The sequence below is a fragment of the Bos indicus genome, chromosome 3 (genome assembly GCF_029378745.1).
Source record: "Bos indicus isolate NIAB-ARS_2022 breed Sahiwal x Tharparkar chromosome 3, NIAB-ARS_B.indTharparkar_mat_pri_1.0, whole genome shotgun sequence".
NCBI classification, from domain to species: Eukaryota; Metazoa; Chordata; class Mammalia; order Artiodactyla; family Bovidae; genus Bos; species Bos indicus.
Genome location: NC_091762.1, coordinates 52,648,528 through 52,667,763, shown reverse-complemented (window position 1 = coordinate 52,667,763; position 19,236 = coordinate 52,648,528). Strand labels below are relative to the sequence as shown.

The window sequence follows — 19,236 nt, the reverse complement described above, 5'->3', positions numbered from 1 at the left end:
CAAGGTCACCTCCCCCAGCGCTGACCTAATCACTCTCAAGGAGGTTCCCGCCCCAAAGTAGGCACGCTCCAAATATGGTGGTGCCCAAACTCTGCAAGACCCAAACAAGCCTAGGCCCTTTAAGGTGGAACAGACCCATATTTGAGTTCCACGATCACGAGAGTGGCACAATTCCTTTTCTCTTCCTACTGTTGAGGAAAACAGCTAAAGAACCCAAGATTGCAGGTCACAACTGTAGAGTCATGGCAGAAGAAGTTTTCTGGATCTTAAGGGGACCAATTGTTGGGAGATGCTTGATGAACAAGCAGAGCATCAAACGTAGTATCTCAGTTAGGGTAGGAAGGCCTGCCCTAAAAGGTGCCCTGGCTTTGGTCCAATTTGATTCTGTGAGGATACTTTCTCCCTGCATTACTGAACTTGCTGTGAGTCTCCAAATTAAAGTTACAAACACCTGATACACTGGTTACCCTTCAAACAATTAGTAGCCTAGGGAGTTCTAAAAAGCTTTAAACAAGTATCCACCTCAGAGTCTGAGGACAGCCTCATAAACCACACTTTGAGAAACACTGATGAAGAGTTATTCTCTTTGCTTTTAAACTGAGCCAACAAAAAGTTGCTAACATGTTTGACACGAATCAAAAGTCCCTGAGGAATCTACTAGTCCTGCCTTACTACTAAGTTCTTGGGCTGTTCTGAATCTTTAGGTTCTCACTTGAAAAAAAAAAAAAGAGCTTTCATTAGATGTTATTGGCATTCAGAGGAATACACTGTAATTGCAAATATTTGACGAGAATGAGAAACATTCTCTTTCCTATAGGATGGTGACTTCATCATTATCAGCAAACATAGATAGATTCCAAATGACAGGTATTTATACTTGCTGAACTAGTTAATAATAATAGCTAATACTCTGGAGTGCTTACTATTTACCAAGCATTGTTCTAACTCATTTAATTTCATTAAAACCTAATGAAGCAAAGAGATGTTAGGTAATTTTCTCAGCGTCACACAGTCTTAGACTGGACTCTTTCAAAATACAAATTTTTCTTCTTCATTTACACAAATAGATAAGCAATAAAATGTATATTTTTGACCAATTTGGGGGAGTTGCCTTGTGAGTTATTTTATTTGCAGAATCCATTAAAATTGGACATTCTCAGTTTACTATTGGACTTACAATAAATAAAATTATAATGTACTATGGAAATTCTTATAACATTTATCACTACCAAAGCAGTTACCAACAACAACAATAAAACTCTGTTGTGAATGTACACCCCTGACTGACTGATGGGCATCAGAGCACACTACCAGCAAATAGAGTCACTTAGAACTCAACCATGATCAGAAACTTGTCTCACTAATGAAACTTTTTGTTTATACTAGAATTAAGCAACTAAACTGTAATACTATAGAAATAATATTAGTAGTATAATAATAATTGTAATAGTAAAAGTAGTAATGGTTGGTGAAATTCTTTATAAACAAAATAGATGTCAAAAAACTTTCTCTTTGTGAGAGAAACCTTCAAAAGGGCAAACATTTTGAATAAGGTATTGCAAAAAAGAAAAGAAAATTGCAAGTCGAAAAATCCAAGGATCAGTTATGTGGCTCTAAGCCAAAATATTTAAAGACATAAAAAAAAAAAATGCAGTTGAGAATGAAAACCAAGATGTGGAAAACATCTCGAGAGAAAATTCACAAAGCACAGATGAATACACCTGGTGAAGAATCCTTGAAAACAAGAAAGAAAGGAAAAGCAAAATTGGCTATTGGTAATTAGTGTTAAAACCTGACAGTATCAGTACAATATATGAATGTATTATTCCAGTGAATGGAATTACCCAATAAAAGATACAAAGTAAAGATACATATGGTCTCAAATGACCTAAGCAAAAAGAAAATACAATTTCATGGTAGATAAAAACAGTTAATTCTCCACATTCCAATACTTCTGAAATGTAGGCAGAGAAAAAAGAATGAAACATCAATTAATCTACTATTTATAGCAAAAATTAATACAACATTGTAAACCAACTGTAGTTTAATATAAAAAAAAAAGTATCCTAGTAATAAAATCAAGTCAAAGTTTGGATTTATCTTAGGACCTCACTCTAAGAGACCCTACCTCTTAGTACCAAAATTGTGAATCATTTCTGGAACTGCAAATGTTAGGAAACATTTGCTAATTGGGGTGGAAGTAGGAGGATGTTTGACATAGAGAGAGATGAAGAGAGTAAACAGAGATCAAGCCATCTATTTATTTTTGTCTCACACTAGCCCCAGCAAAGAGATTTTACATAGCAAGTATGCAATAAATGTGTGTGCATTCTTAGCTGCTCAGTCGTGTCTGACTCTTTGTGACCTCCATGGACTGTAACTCACCAATAATCCATGTGGATTCTCCAGGGAAGAGTACTGGAGTGGGTTGCCATGTCCTTCTCCAGGGTATCTTTGCAAACCCAGGGACTGAACCCAGGTCTTCCGCATTGCTGGCAGATTCTTTACCATCTCAGCCACCAAGGAAGCCCATGCAATAAATAATTTTATTCAGTTCAATCAACATTCACCAATTGCCTGCACCATGCAAGACACTGTTCTAGGTGTCAGCAAGAAAGGAATAAGACAGTTCCTTGCACATATTCAATAAATAATAGTTGAGTAGATGAAGAGCTTTTATAGTCCAATAAAAGAACTAGAAAAAAGATATGATAAACTCTCAATTTATCACATAATGGGGGAGATGAGGAAATAGATAATAAAGATTTCAAAATCATTAAAACAAAACTTCATAAAATGATACAAAATAGATTTAGTATATACATATTTAGTAAAAATTATATCTAATATTTGGGAACATGTTTACTACTCTAACTCACTAGCATATCAGAAGTAAACCAGGAGAGTATGTGGACTTGTTCGCAGAACATATGTAGAGGAAGAAAACAGTGGGCTAGGGAAATGCAGATTAAAAAAATATTTAAGGAATGAGTAGAGCAGTCCAAGAAGATAAGAAATGAAGGGATAAATGGATATGAGATTTAGGCAAGGGTGTAGTATCACAGAAGCCAAGGAAGTATTGGTAACAGCTTGCAAGTACGATAATCTCAAATCTCAATGGCTTAACACAGTAAAATTTCATTTCTTAGTCTGATCACACTCTGCTGAAGTTATTAGGAAGGGGAGGGCATGCCTCAAAGAAGCTATTTAAATACCTAGATTCATTCTGTCATCTGGCTTTGCCCTCCTCTAAGGTCTTAGCATCCTCTACCAGATCCCCTGGAAAGAGAGAGAACACACATGGAGAATCATGAGTGTAGAAAGTTGAAGGGCCAAGCCCAGAAGTGGCACACATCACTTCTCACTTTCCACTAGTCAGCATCTAGTCACGTGGCCCCACTTAACTGCAGGCAGCGGCTGAGAAGTGTAGTTGAGCTGTATGCCCTGGAGGAAAAGGAAATGGGACTGGTGAGCACAAAGCAGGGTCTGCACGTCCTGAGTAAATGCAGCAGAGACGTTACATAAGTAAGCGGAATTTATTGGGTGTCCAAGATCATTGGTGACCTTGGTAAAAGCAAGGTCAGTGGAGTGGCTCAGTTCACTATAGTGGGTTCAGGAACAAATGAAAAGGAAAAGGGGGAAATAGCAACAGTCTGATCAACTCTGGAAACCTGACAAGATTAAGTGATTAGACTAATCTCAAGCTATAGGTACCACCATTTAAAGATTCTTGACAACTAACTTGCCAGAGTTCTCCTGGTAAGAAGGCTCTCTCTACATTGAACTTTCACACACATTAAACTTGAGAAATGCTTTTATTGTTTATTTTTTCTAGAGTGAGAGATTCCAGATGTTTCAGAATATTTGGTTGAGATCCATCCAAGCAAAAAGGGCATCCATAATTTCAGCCATCTCGTGTGTTTTACTAAAGAAAATGAACATAAAATAGTAAGCCAAAGTATTGTGTTATATGTGTTGATTTCCTTTATAATCAATAACTGGGAGATGTAATTATACAAATGTGTTTCTTTAGCTACATGGTAATAAATAGAAATTGGGCTTTGATATTTCTAGGCAACTGTGAAGTGAAGTCGCTCAGTCGTGTCCGACTCTTTGCGACCCCATGGACTGTAGCCTACCAGGCTCCTCTGTCCATGGGATTTTCCAGGCAATAGTACTGGAGTGGATTGCCATTTCCTTCTCCAGGAGATCTTCCCGACCCAGGGATCGAACCCGGGTCTCTCACATTGTAGACAAATGCTTAACCGTCTGAGCCACCAAAATGAACATTATAATCTCTATCATGTATCATTTACTTAAATTTTATAAACATGTAAGAAGGAAAAGAATGGTCATTACAACCTTTAAAAAATAGATTTACGAAACAGTAAGTTCAAATTAGAAATGCAGGTCTGAAAATAGAACATGATAGTGCTGTGCTCAGTCACTCAGTCGTGTCTGACTTTTTGCGACCCCATGAACTGGAGCCTGCCAGGCTCCTCTGTCCATGGGATTTCCCAGGCAAGAATACTGGAGTGGGTTGCCATTTCCTTCTCCAGGGGATCTTACCAACCCAGAGATCAAACTTATATCTCCTGCACTGCAAGCAGATTCTTTATCACTGAGCCTCCTGCAAAGTCCCCGTAACATGATAATGTCATCTTCATTTTTTTCTTCACTTTTTCATTCCAAGACATTAAAAACTCTTGTAAATTCATTTTCAGGTTCATTTCTGAGTGCCATACATCACCATCAATGTAGAATGACTGTGGCCGGCCTCCAGGCATACCTGAGAGATGCACTGAAATGTAGAGCCATCTCTCTTCTAATATCCATGTGGTACCTTCAGTTTCTGAGCATTATACTGGGCCCTGTGGAAGATGTGAAGGTAAATAGAACACACTCAGCTCTCAAATATCTTCTGGTCAAATAGATCAAAAGTCACATGCTCAAAGTGCTATTTGTGTTTTAAAGTTGACAAAGAAAGAGCTTCAACTACTGCCTCACATGGTGATATGGACTCGTTTCCTCTAGAGTTTAGCTCTTAGCTTTGCAGGTTGAAAATCAGCTAGAATAGAATTAACTGAGCTCAGAGGCATGAAACTTATGAAAACTAATGTATAAATCACATGGTGATATATTAATTTACAGTAAAAGTTGTGACTGCCAAGTGTAATGGAATACTCTGGCAGATTGGTCAACATAGTCTTTCCCCTGTAGAGAAGGGTTCCAGGAATACCAAATTACTTGTTCAATGAGCATGGAATTATATGAAAATGATCTTAACAGATGGTATTATGAAACTTTGATAGCAAACTGTACTCTGCCATGAAGATGTACCTGTCAAGGGAACTTGAACCGTTACTTTGCTCTCACAGGGAAATAATTTATGTTTTCCTTAAAGATATATAGCAGTGTATTAGAAGCACAAAAATGTGATTTCATAATCTATATTTTATAATCTATATTTCACCAGTTCTGTAACATTTTTTAAAAAATTATTATAACATTTCTGAAATCGAGATATGTTTTAAAAATCATAGTTTGTACTGGCATTTTTTCCTTGCTTCAGTTCAATTCAGTTCAGTCGCTCAGTCGTGTCCAACTCTTTGCGACCCCATGAATCGCAGCACGCCAGGCCTCCCTGTCCATCATCAACTCCTGGAGTTCACTCAGACTCAAGTCCATCGAGTCAGTGATGCCATCCAGCCATCTCACCCTCTATCGTCCCCTTCTCCTCCTGCCCCCAATCCCTCCCAGCATCAGAGTCTTTTCCAATGAGTCAACTCTTCGCATGAGGTGGCCATGGCACGCTTTTCAGTGAGTGATATCTTAGAATAATTACCAGACATTTTTTTAGAAATTCCCCTGTCTTTTTTGGTAAATCAACTTTCACAAATTTAGTTGCTGTTGCAGTATATTCTAGCTTACTGTCTAAGTTCAAATCTATATCCAAGTTTAGTCTCCTCAATTCATTCTCTGAACAGGCTGTTATAATTGAGCTAAATTCCCAAGAGATATAGAACATTGGAGGATAGTTTATACACAATTGCATTCTTTCCTTCTAAAGTAACCCAGAAGAAACCTTCACTGGCCTTGTCACACTTTTTACTGCAGGACTCTAAAACCCCTATAAATTTCCTTGAAAAATTTTCATGTAAACTAGGAACAGGTCCTACCAGCCACTTCATTACTTGTTGATATGACAAACTATCTTCAGCGGCTACTGGTGAGCCTTCTTCTGGACATGACTGCCTCCCATGTGACACAGCCATTTTCTGCCATAGTCATTAGCTGATAATACACATCTGGACTATACAATGGTACTAAGGCAGTACTAGGGGCCCTAATCTAAGCTTTTGTTTTTATGGGCTGCTTTTTAATATTTACCTGTTGTATGTCATGCCCTTTACTAGTCATTGCTGAGAATGTAGTGAAAAATCCACGGTCACTGTGTGCAGTTGTGGGGTTTCTGCCCTGCACAAAAATTCTTAGCCAAGGTGCATAGAGGCTGAATTCCAGCCTGTTCTCCACTCACCAGTTCTTGTCCCTTAGAACAAGGCTAAATTGCTCTTCAGGAAAGGATGCCATTTTCTTCCCACAAAGTGCCTTTTCTTGTGAAGCAATTCTTGCACAGGTGGGCCTGCATCAGCCTATGCCTAATTCTTCGGCACAGAGAATTAACTTTTTCAATCTCTTTGCTCAGACAGGATCTTTGTTGAACGGCTCTTTCCTATTTCATACAAAGGGAATTTACAGGCAACTAGGTCCTAGTGCCTTGAGAACCCCATGAACAGTATGAAAAGGCAAAAAGATAGGACACTGAAAGATGAACTCCCCAGGTCAGTAGGTGCCCAATTTGCTACTGGAGATTGGTGAAGAAATAACTCCAGAAAGAACGAAGGGATGGAGCCAAAGCAAAAACAACACCCAGTTATGGATATGACTGGTGACAGAAGCAAGGTCCAATACTTTAAAGAGCAATATTGCATAGGAACCTGGAATGTTAGGTCCATGAATCAAGGCAAATTGGAAGTGGTCAAACAGGAGACAGCAAGAGTGAACGTCGACATTCTAGGAATCAGCGAGTTAAAATGGACTGGAATGCGTGAATTCAACTCAGATGACCATTATATCTACTACTGTGGGCAGGAATCCCTTAGAAGAAATGGAGTAGCCATCATAGTCAACGAAAGAATCCGAAATGCAGTACTTGGATGCAATCTCAAAAATGACAGAATGATCTCTGTTCGTTTCCAAGGCAAACCGTTTAATATCACAAAAATCCAAGTCTATGCCCGGACCAGTAATGCTGAAGAAGCTGAAGTTGAACGATTCTATGAAGACTTACAAGACCTTTTAGAACTAACACCCAAAAAAAGATGTCCTTTTCATTAGAGGGGACTGGAATGCAAAAATAGGAAGTCAAGAAACAGCTGGAGTAACAGGTCTTGGAGTACGAATGAAGCAGGGCAAAGACTAATAGAGTTTTGCCAGGGAGAATGCACTGGTCATAGTAAACACCCTCTTCCAAAAACACAAGAGAAGACTCTACACATGGACATCACCAGATGGCCAACACCAAAATCAGATTGATTATATTCTTTGCAGCCAAAGATGGAGAAGCTCTATACCGTCAGCAAAAACAAGACCAGGAGCTGACTGTGGTGAACTGATCATGAGCTGACTGATCATGAACTCCTTATTGCCAAATTCAGACTTAAATTGAAGAAAGTGGGGAAAAACTCTAGACCATTGAGGTATGACCTAAATCAAATCCCTTATGATTATACAGTAGAAGTGAAAAATAGATTTAAAGGACTAGATTTGATAGACAGAGTGCCTGATAAACCATGGACGGAGGTTTGTGACATTGTACAGGAGACAGGGATCAAGACCATCCCCAAGAAAAAGAAATGCAAAAAAGCAAAATGGCTGTCTGAAGAGGCCTTACAAATAGCTGTGAAAACAAGAGAAGTGAAAAGCAAAGGAGAAAACGAAAGATATACCTATTTGAATGCAGAGTTCCAAAGAATAGCAAGGAGAGATTAAAAAAGCCTTCCTCAGCAATCAATGCAAAAAAATAGAGGAAAACAACAGAATGGGAAAGACTAGAGATCTCTTCAAGAAAATTGGAGATACCAAGAGAACATTTCATGCAAAGATGGGCTCAATAAAGGACAGAAATGGTATGGACCTAACAGAAGCAGAAGATATTAAGAAGATATGGCAAGAATACACAGAAGGACTGTACAAAAAAGATCTTCATGATCCAGATAATCATGATAATGTGATCACTCACATAGAGCCAGACATCCTGGAATGTGAAGTCAAGTGGGCCTTAGAAAGCATCACTATGAACAGAGCTAGTGGAGGTGATGGAATTCCAGTTGAGCTATTTCAAATCCTAAAAGATGATGCTGTACAAGTGTTGACACTCAATCTGCCAGCAAATTTGTAAAACTCAGCAGTGGCCACAGGATTGGAAAAGGCCCGTCTTCATTCCAATCCCAAAGAAAGGCAATGCCAAAGAATGCTCAAACTACCGCACAATTGCACTCATCTCTCATGCTAGTAATGCTCAAAATTCTCCAAGCCAGGCTTCAGCAATACATGAACCGTGAGCTTCCAGATGTCCAAGTTGTTTTAGAAAAGGCAGAGTAACCAGAGATCAAATTGCCAACATCCGCTGGATCATCAAAAAATCAAGAGAGTTCCAGAAAAACATCTATTTCTGCTTTACTGACTATGCCAAAGCCTTTGACTGTGTGGATCACAATAAACTGTGGAAAATTCTGAAAGAGATGGAAATACCAGACCACCTGGCCTGCCTCTTGAGAAACCTGTATGTAGGTCAGGAAGCAATGGACATGTAACAACAGACTGGTTCCAAATAGGAAAAGGAGTACGTCAAGCCTGTATATTGTCACCCTGCTTATTTAACTTATATGCAGAGTACATCATGAGAAACGCTGGGCTGGAGGAATCACAAGCTAGAATCAAGACTGCCAGGAGAAATATCAATAATCTCAGATATGCAGATGACACCACCCTTATGGCAGAAAGTGAAGAACTAAAGAGCCTCTTGATGAAAGTGAAAGAGGAGAGTGAAAAAGTTGGCTTAAGGCTCAACATTCAGAAAACTAAGATCATGGCATCTGGTCCCATCATTTCATGGCAAATAGATGGGGAAATAATGGAGACAGTGAAAGACTATTTTTGGGGGCTCCAAAATCACTGATTGCGGCCATGAAATTAAAAGATGCTTGCTCCTTGGACGAAAAGCTATAACCAACCTAGACAGCATATTAAAAAGCAGAGACATTACTTTGCCAACAAAGGTCCAGCTAGTCAAAACTATGATTTTTCCAGTAGTCATGTATAGATGTGAGAGTTGGACTATAAAGAAAGCTGAGTGCCAAAGAATTGATGTTTTTGAACTGTGGTGTTGGAGAATACCCTTGAGAGTCCCTTGGACTGCAAGGAGATCCAACCAGTCCATCCTAAAGGAAATAAGTCCAGAATATTCATTGGAAGAACTGATGCTGAAGCTGAAACTCCAATACTTTGGCCACCTGATGTGAAGAACTGACTCATTTGAAAAGACCCTGATGGTGGGAAAGATTGAAGGCAAGAGGAGAAGGGGATCACAGAGGATGAGATGGTTGGATGGCGTGACCGACTTGATAGAAATGAGTTTTTAAGTAAGCTCCAGGAGTTGGTAATGGATAGGGAAGCCTGGTGTGCTGCAGTCCTTGTGGTTGCAAGGAGTCAGACACGACTGAGCAACTGAACTGAACTGAAAGAAAAAGACATTATTATATGTGTGATGAGTGTTAGGTAGTAGAAGCACCAGGAGGGCCTTAGAAACATGGAGGAGGAACATCTAAGTTAGTGTAGAGGACAAAGGAAGGCTTCCTGGAGAAGTCTTTTTCTGCTGAGGGCCATCTTCCTACTCCACCTGGGTTAACTCCTACTCATTCTTCAAGTTTCAGTTAAATATCCCTCTGAGAGGCTTTCCCTCGCTTCCTTACCTCACACCACAGCTAGCACACATGCTCTCCTTTTGTTATACTAGTCTTGTGTGTATAGTAAGACCCACTAAAACTGAACAAATAGGGCCCAAAAATTCAATTTCATAAATTACAAGGTCATGTTATTATGAGGTTAATGAAATGACAGAAGTAAGCCTATTTAGTTGCTGGCTAGAATTCCAGGTGTCTGGCTGTGTGGTCAATATCTATCCTGGTCTCAGAGTTTGGAGCAAACTACTGATGCTTGACTGTTCCAGTTTAAATATACTGGGTATGATTCCAGGTTCAGTGACAAGCTGGGAATTCCAGGATCACATCTCTGATTCCAGTTACTTGGCAGCCAATTGAGCTGACTAATCCAGGAAGATTGGGTTGGGAGAATAATGAAGAATTATTCTGGGAATGCAGAATTTCACTTCTTCCCTTTTACCTTGCTTCTTTCCATCCCAAGGCAAGAACTTTAGCCCACCACATTGGAAAATGGGAATGGGGCAGAGGACAGGGTGAATGGCCAGAATTATGATAGTTGGTTTTGCATTATCAGGAATATGATTTTACTACATGATATTTTCATCATTGTAGATTTAGATTTAACTGTAATTATTGCTTAATGTCACTTCCTTCTTTAGACTACATACAATATGAGGGTGTATTAGATGTTCATATTATAGTCCTTACTCATAACAGAGTTCTTAACTCATATGAAAGTGAAAGTGAAGTCACTCAGTCGTGTCCGACTCTTTGTGACCCCATGGACCGTAGCCTACCAGGCTCCTCCCTCCATGGGATTCTCCAGGCAAGAGTACTGGAGAGGGTTGCCACTTCCTTCTCCAGAGGATTTTCCCGACCTAGGGATCGAACCTGGGTCTCCCACATTCCAGACAGATGCTTTAACCTCTGAGCTACCAGGGAAGCCTCTTAACTCATGTAAGTTACTTAATAAATATTTATTGAACTAAATTGATGTTATATCTGAACTGAGATCTAAAAGACTTATAAAAGCTAGCTGGGGAGAAAGAGTTGAGAGAAAGTATCCTATGCAGAGGAAGCAACATGAAAAATGTCTGAGTGAGAGATTGTGGCATATTTGAAGAACTGTAAGTAATTCACATGGCAAGTGTATACCACACAAGTGGAAAGTGGAAAGTAGTAAGTATTGAAACTGGGAAGGGAAGCAGAGTTGGATTGCAAGGGACAAGCACTTGGACTTTATCCTAAAGACAATGGGAAACCATTGATGGATTTTTCAAAAGAAATTGTATGATCAGATTTATATTTTAGAAAGATCTACAGTATTAGAAATTTATTAAAAGGAGTAAAACTGGATGTAGAGAATGTAATGTTTGCAGGATAGACTCTGATGCCTGTATAAGCATGACATATGTTAAAGAAAATTCCTGCTCTCAGCTATGTGGAGAGGTGGTCCTTAGCAGCCCTGCTTTGTACTTTGTAAGCCAACTCCCTCTAACATTCAACTGTAGCTGACTGGATCATGGATGGGAACCTGATACAAAGAAAACAAATTTGTAAACTGGCAAGTAGTCTATGATATAACTGTCATGGAAAATAATACTCAAGACACTGTGGCATTATAATAGACAAATAGATTAATGGAAAAGAATAGAGGACCCAAGATATACATCCATGAATGCATGGTCAATTGAATTTTGGCAAAGGTGAAAGACAATTCAGTGGAGAAAGAGTATTATTTTCAACAACTGACACTGAAGAATTGATTATCCATAAGCAAAAACTCAAACTTTGATCAGTATATAAAAATTAACTCAAAATGAATCACAAAAATATTATAAAATATAAACTGAAAAACTTTTAGGAGAAAAACATTGAGCTAGAGTTAGGCAAAGTTTTCTGGAATATGACACCAAAAGCATGATTTATAAAGGAAAAAATCTGATAAAATAGACTTTATCAAAATTAGAATTCTTTTTCATTCTTCAAAAGACTGTTAAGAGAATGAAAAGACAACCCACAGACTGGGAGAAACTACTTGAAAATAATTTAATTGATAAAGAACTTATATCTGTAATATATAAAGAATGATCAAAACTCAACCATTAAACAAATGACCTAGTGAAAATTGGGCAAAATAATTAATAGGTAATTCACCAAAGATAAAGTGAAAGTATTAGTCACTCAGTCGTGTTCAACTTTTTGCGATTCCATGGACTCTAGCCTATCAGGCTGCCCTGTCCATGGGGATTCTCCAGGGAAGATTACTGGAGTGGGTTGCCATTCCCTTCTCCAGGGGATCTTCCTAACCCCTGGATCAAACCCAGGTCTCATGCATAGCAGGCAGATTCTTTACCATCTGAGCCACCAGGAAGGCCTAAAGAAGATACACCGATGTCAAATAAGCACCAGAAAATATCTTTAGCCACCAGGGAAATGCAAATTAAAACCACAGTGAGCTATCAATACACACCTGTAAGAATGGCTAAAATTAACAAGTACTGGCCAGGTTGTATAGAAATTGAAACTCTACTACACTGCTTATGGAAGTGTAAAATGATACTACAACCTTGAAAAAAACTTGGCCATTTCTTTAAAATGTTAAAGAATATGATTTATCCCTTTCACTTCTGGGTATTTACCCAAGATAAAAAATATACACCCACACAAAGACTTGTACAAAAATGTATATAGTAGCTTTATTTATAAAAGCCTAAAACTGGAAACAATCCAAATATCCATCAGTTCAGTTCAGTTCAGTTCAGTCATTCAGTCATGTCCAGCTCTTTGCCACCCCATGGACTGCAGCACATCAGGCCTCCCTGTCCATCACCAACTCCTGGAGTTTACTCAAACTCATGTCCATTGAATCGGCGATGCCATCCAACCATCTCATCCTCTGTTGTCCCCTTCTCCTCCCACCTTCAATCTTTCCCAGCATCAGGGTCTTTCCCAATGAGTCAGTTCTTCGCATTAGATGGTCAAAATATTGGAGTTTCAGCTTCAGCATTAGTCCTTCCAATGAATATTCCAGACTGATTTCTTTTAGGAGGGACTGGTTGGATCTTGCAGTCCAAGGGACTCTCAAGAGTCTTCTTCAACACCACAGTTCAAAAGCATCAATTCTTCTGGGCTCAGCTTTCTTTATAGTCCAACTCTCACATCCATACATGACTACTGGAAAAACCATCCATCAGTAAGTGAATATATAAGGCCAACCCCCAAGAGGAATATTTACTGTATGATTCTCTTTATATGAAACTCTAGAAAATACAAATTAATCTACAGTGGCAAAAAACCAAACAGATTAGTTTGGTGGTTGCCTATTGTGGAGGAAAAAGAAAACAGGAGTTGGGGTGGGGATTAGAGAGGGGCACACAGATATGTTTGGGGTGATGGATATATTCATTATCTTGAAATGGTGTCGTCAAAGGTATAGATATAGGTAAAAATTCATCAAACTGTACACTTTAAATATTGAGTTGTCCAAAAGGTTCATTCAGTTTTTCCATAAGATGGCTCTATAAGATGACTTCATTTGAAACAATTCTGTTAGATTGTATTGTGACAGCTGTCATATCAGTGTGCATTTAAAAAGTACTTATCAAAACTGGTGAATTTTTGTGTAGCCATTTTAACATTGAAGATGGAAGAATAAAGTAACATTTTGGCATATTATGCTTTATTATTTCAAGAAAGATAAAAGTGAAACTGAAATACAAAAAAAAAATGGATTTATGCATTGAGAAGGTGCTGTGACTGATTGAATGTGTCAAAAGTAGTTTGTGAAGTTTCATGCTGGAGACTTCTTGCTGGATGATGCTCCACAGTCGGGTAGACAAGCTGAGACTGATAGTGATCAAATCAAGATATTAACTGAAAAAATAGTGTACCATGCAGGAGATAGCCAACATGCTCACAATATCTAAATCTAGCACTGTATTTGCACCAGCTTGGTTATGTTAATCATTTTGATGTTTTCATTCCACGTAAATTGAGCAAAAAAACCTTTTTGGCCATACTTCCTCATGTGATTCTCTATTTAAATGTAAAGAAAATGTGCTGTGTTTAAAACAAATCATGCCAGGTGATGAAAAGTTGATACTGTATAATAATATGGAATAGAAGAGATCTTGGGGCAAGCTAAATGAACCACCAGCAATCGCACCAAAGGCCAGTCTTCATCCAAAGAAGGATATGTGGTAGGATTGGAAGGGAGTCTTCTATTACAAGCTCCTTCTGGAAAATCGAATGATTAACTCCAACAAGTACTGCTCCCAGTTAGATCAGCTAAAGGCAGCACTAGATGAAAAGCATCTGGAATTAGTCAACAGAAAATGCATTATCTTCCGTCAGTAGAATATAAGACCGCATGGTTCTCTGATGACCAGGCGAAAACAGCTTGGCCGGGAAGTTCTGGTTGACCCGCCATTCACCAGACATTGTACCTTCAAATGTCCATTTATTTTAGTCTTTATAAAATTCTCTTAATAGAGAAAACTTCAATTCCCTGGAAAACTGTAAAATGTACTTTGGAACTGTTCTTTGCTCAAAAAGATAAAAAGTTTCACGAAGATGAACTTACGAATTTGACTGAAAAATGGCAGAAAGTAGTGGAACAAAACAGTGAATTGTTTTGTTCAATAATGTTGAACAAATGACAGTGTTCAATAACATTTTTTCTAAAAATGAAAAACGTTGTCTTTTATTTTTACTTTAAAAATGGAAGGATTGTTTTTGCTTGTTTTTAATTAATTAATTACCTGGCTGCATCAGGACTTAATTGTGGCATGCAGACTTTCTAGTTGTGGTGCAGGGGCCCAGCTGCTCTGCAGCCTACAGGATCTTAGTTCCCTGACTAAGGATTGAACCTACGTCCCCTGCATTGAGAGGCAGACTCCCAACCACTGGACCATCAGGGATGTCTTCCAAAGAAACTTTATGGCCAACCCAATACATACAGTTTATTGTTTCAAAAAAAGGGTTTCAATAAGACTCATTTAAAAATTTGTAAAAGAGAACAATAATGGAAATAGTGAGCCCCCTGAAGGGGTAGAATGGAGGGTACTCGAATTAGGCTTGGACGGGGAGAAATAACACTTCTATTTGACACGTTTCTACTTGTGAGGTCAGGCAGATGAAATTATTTCTTTTGCTTAGGTGCTATCCATTTTCTCCATAAAACTGGCAGCATTCTTTCTGTACAAAGTGATCTGAAGGAGGTAAACAGAAGGCTTGCAGATAGTGGAGCAATTTTGAAGCAGCTTCTGTGAAAAGTGGATCATCCAGACCCTTTGCATTTGGGCAGTATTGGGATTTTTTCTTGATACTGGAAGCCAAGAATCTGTAGTGACACCATTTCTGTATCATTATGTAATTGTCTCCAGCACATGTCAGCAGTACAAATGAAGGAAGAGTCAGGCCTCTCACTTCTTTGAACACTTATGTTCCAGAAACTTCTTTAATCTTTTGAGTGCTCAGATTTCTATAGCAACTGCTTCACCATTTTGCCATACATGCCAAAACATTTTTTCATTTATTCATTCATTTATCCAATAAATAACTCTTGAGCCCCTTTGACTCAGGTGTGAGGTGCTAGGACACTGAATACACAGTAGTCTAAATGTATATGGTCCCTGTTTTCAGGCTTCCATGCCTAAATAAGCAACTTGTACTTCCAAACTCCACCCTGCAGACGTCAGGGCACCAGACTCGTCCCAATTATAGGTCACACCTGGAACTTATACAGATCATTTGGCCACCTATCATCAAGATGGCTCCATTGAATGTTCCATTTTCTGGACCCATTTTACTGGAGCCATGCTATGTTCCTCCTTTTGAGAATATATTGTGAGCTGAGAAAGCTCACTGAATTCCTAGGATTTATAACTAGGATCTATAGGACCCATGTTATGCTCTTCCTTTTGAGAATGTATTGTGGACTGTTAAAGCCAACACTGAATTTCTAGGATCTATAGCTAGAGACCCAAGGGCCAAACCCAAGGAAATGCACACAGCACCTAGTACTTGGCTTCCCAGGTGGCACTTGTGGTAAAGAAACTGCTGCCAATGCAGGAGATATAAGAGATGCAGGTTCAGTCCCTGGGTTGGAAAGATCCCCAGAAGGCGGGCATGGCAATCCACTCCAGCATTCTTGCCTGGAGAATCCCATGGACAGCAGAGCCTGGTGGGCTACAGTTCATAGACTCGCAAAGAGTTGGACACGACTGAAGTGATTTAGCAGCAGCAGCACGAGATATTTATGTTCATACCTATTATTCTTTTCCCTGGTGGTAAAGAATCTGCCTGCAATGCAGGAGACCCGGGTTCGATCCCTGGGTTGGGAAGATCCTCTGAAGAAGGGAATGGCAACCCACTCCAGTATTCTTGCCTGGAGAACTCTATGGACAGAAGAGCCTGGTGGGCTCCAGTCCAAGGAGTTACAAAGAGTCAAACATGACTGAGTGACTAACACACACAAGAAATCTTTACATAGTAAAGAATGTAGCACTACTGCATCAAATGGAAGTAACATTTATTTATTTAACCTCTTAAAAGAGAGCTACCAGATGCAAAACTGTTAAATACACATATGTGTATTTATATATAAGGAATGTTGAGTTAGGAATCACATTATGTATGCTTTAAGGGAAGATAGAAAAGTAAGAGGTTTTTTTTTTCCTACTTTTGTTAAGTCTGTTTTGAATAGTAAGAAATTCCATATGAGATTACAATTTGGGGCCAGAAGCCAGTATACGATGTCAAAAGATGATTGTCAATACTCAATCAGTGAGGACACTACCAGGAGACACAGCTAAACAGCAATGATAAGGGGGAGAAAAGGGTATAAAAAAGATATATGTGTGTTCCTTCCTCTACTGTTGTTGTGATCCAAAAATTTTAAATAAAAAATATGCACAAATGCATAATGGATGTTTCTTTTAGTGAAAAGGGGAAAAACGTATCCCTAAGGGTTGGGAATAGAAATTGATGAGCTTGGCAGTAGGCTTTGGAAAAGAGCAGTGATAGCCAACCTGACTAATAAGAAAAAAATGTTGCAAATAAGCACTAGTACCAAAAAAGCAACAAATTTTGAATTGTGCAGAAAAACAAAATGGTCTTGTAATAGCCCCCAAGGGAAGACTTCTTGTGACAATGAAATTTTTGTAAGTAACATAATGGAAAAAGGGGACTCTGCCTGTAAGATCCATTAAGAGATAAAGTATTAATCTCTCTATCTGATGGGAAATGGGATTTTTTATAGGAAAACTAATCATGTGCAATATATTTCCACAAATCACAGGTCAATGCATTTTATTCTCCACATAGTCATCTGTGATAAAGAATCTGACTGGCGATTCCAGAATGGTCAGTCTTCATAATGAGGGTAAAGGTTACATCTAGCTAACTATTAATATTTTGCCTGCAAGCATCTTGCCAGAAGAAACTGCTGAAATGTGCACTGAAAATAAGAGAAGATCCATGAATTTATTGTAATTTGATCAAGCCTCTTCCCTGCAATGAAGATTTGTTTTGGAATTCATAATTTCCCCCAGCTTTTTGGAGCCCTAACAGTTAAGACAGGAAATTCCTAGAGCTTATTACTTACTATGTGTGCTCCCCATCATTATTATTTAGATAAATAATCAGAGAATACTTATATAAATAACTTTAATTCATTCTTAAAACAGATTACTTTGTGAATTTTCTACGATGACTTGTGAAGAATTTCCCCTCCTCCCAAAGCCAACTCACTCTGTCTCCCCTCACGGATTCCTTTTGTATCTAAAAGCATTGACCAGCAGAGCCTTCAGGCAAATCTTCATGAAAACGGTTTTTCTCAGTTGAGCTTTTGATAGGTACTTGGCATCCATGAGTTTGTAATTTTACCCTCTGTAAAGCGCCAGAGCACAGCATGTCTATCTTGCTGTGAAAGCCAGGTTTGGGACTATACCACCATCAGATTGATTCAGTCAACTTTTATCTATCATGTTCCCACTGGATGCTGGAAACCACGCTTGTTCATGACACTGGGCACAATTCTATGAACAAGATTGACAAGGTCCCTGCCCTCATAAAGCTCACATTCCAGTATGTTGACTACAGTCCAAAACTAGGAGTTGCTATGTAGGAAACCACTCTGGGCACTTCAAGCTAAGGATGCTTAGATATTCCTATGAATCAAGTAGGATAAGAACTGTAAAGAAGGGGAAAAGAGAAGTAGGTTATTGATCCCAAGAGAGACCTCCTGCTTAGGAAGCCAGGGTTTAATCAAGCAGGCAGCTTTAGGTGAGGGAATGAAAGAAAATCTTACTGTTTTTCAGGTAGGGAGGGCGACTCAGTAGGGGCTCAAAATAAAGCATTCTTGGAACAAGAGCAGGCTGTTGATTATGTGCTATGATTTGAGATGAACTGGGAAAGCTGCCAGTTGAAAAATGTCTCCTCCACAGATGTCTGTAAAATGTGAATGTTTACTTCTCTAGGGAGAGATGGCAGTTAAAAGAATGGACTTTGGAATCAGGCAGGCTTGTTTGTGAATTGCAGCTCGGCAACTTAAGAACTATGTGACTTTGAAGAAGTTACTTCTCTCTCTTACCCTCAGCTTTGTCGTCTACGAAATGGAGATAATCATGCACCTTCATAGGGTTTTTGTAAGGCTTAAAAGAGTTATTATAAATCAAGCACTAGCACAAGTGTCCAGAAATAGTAAATATTCAATAAGTGATAGAAATCCTTAATAATATTTATATGATTGATTTAGTCATTCATTCATTCAACTAACATTCATTGAACTCCCACTGTGTGCCAGGTATTGTGCTGGTCATGATGAAACAAAGAAGCAACTGACTAGTAAATTGTGAAAGGTGCCCTAAGAAACAATAATAAAAAAACAAGCTTAAAAAAAAAAGTTTAAAAAAACACAAAACTTTTTTTTTCTTTTTCCAAAAGCAGAAAAAGAACATTCCAGGAAGATGGAACACAAAAGCCTCAGTGTATGAAAATATTTCAGATCTGTTTCTTTCTAGAAACTGAGATGTAGATGGTAGAAATTGGACCATTAGTATAAGAGGGTACTTCATCTTAAAAACAGAGTTCCCTTGACTTCTGTGGCACTGCACACTCCTGGTTTTTCTGCAGTGTATCTGGTAGGTCCATCTCAGTCTCCTTTGTGGGGTCTTTCTCCTTTGGTTGGTCAAAGTTGGTCAAACTCCAACTTTGCTGGAGTTCCTCA

At 38.7% G+C, this 19,236-nt stretch overlaps 1 long non-coding RNA gene across 1 annotated transcript; it reads right to left on the bottom strand.

The window, feature by feature from the left end:
* Positions 1-3,779: 3,779 nt before the first annotated feature.
* On the bottom strand, positions 3,780-18,481 carry LOC139179997 (uncharacterized). Its single transcript, XR_011564312.1, has 3 exons — positions 18,319-18,481; positions 4,790-4,871; positions 3,780-3,925 (listed from the first exon to the last, which is right to left on the bottom strand). It is a non-coding gene; the product is annotated as an uncharacterized lncRNA (long non-coding RNA).
* Between the last annotated feature and the right edge of the window lie 755 nt (positions 18,482-19,236).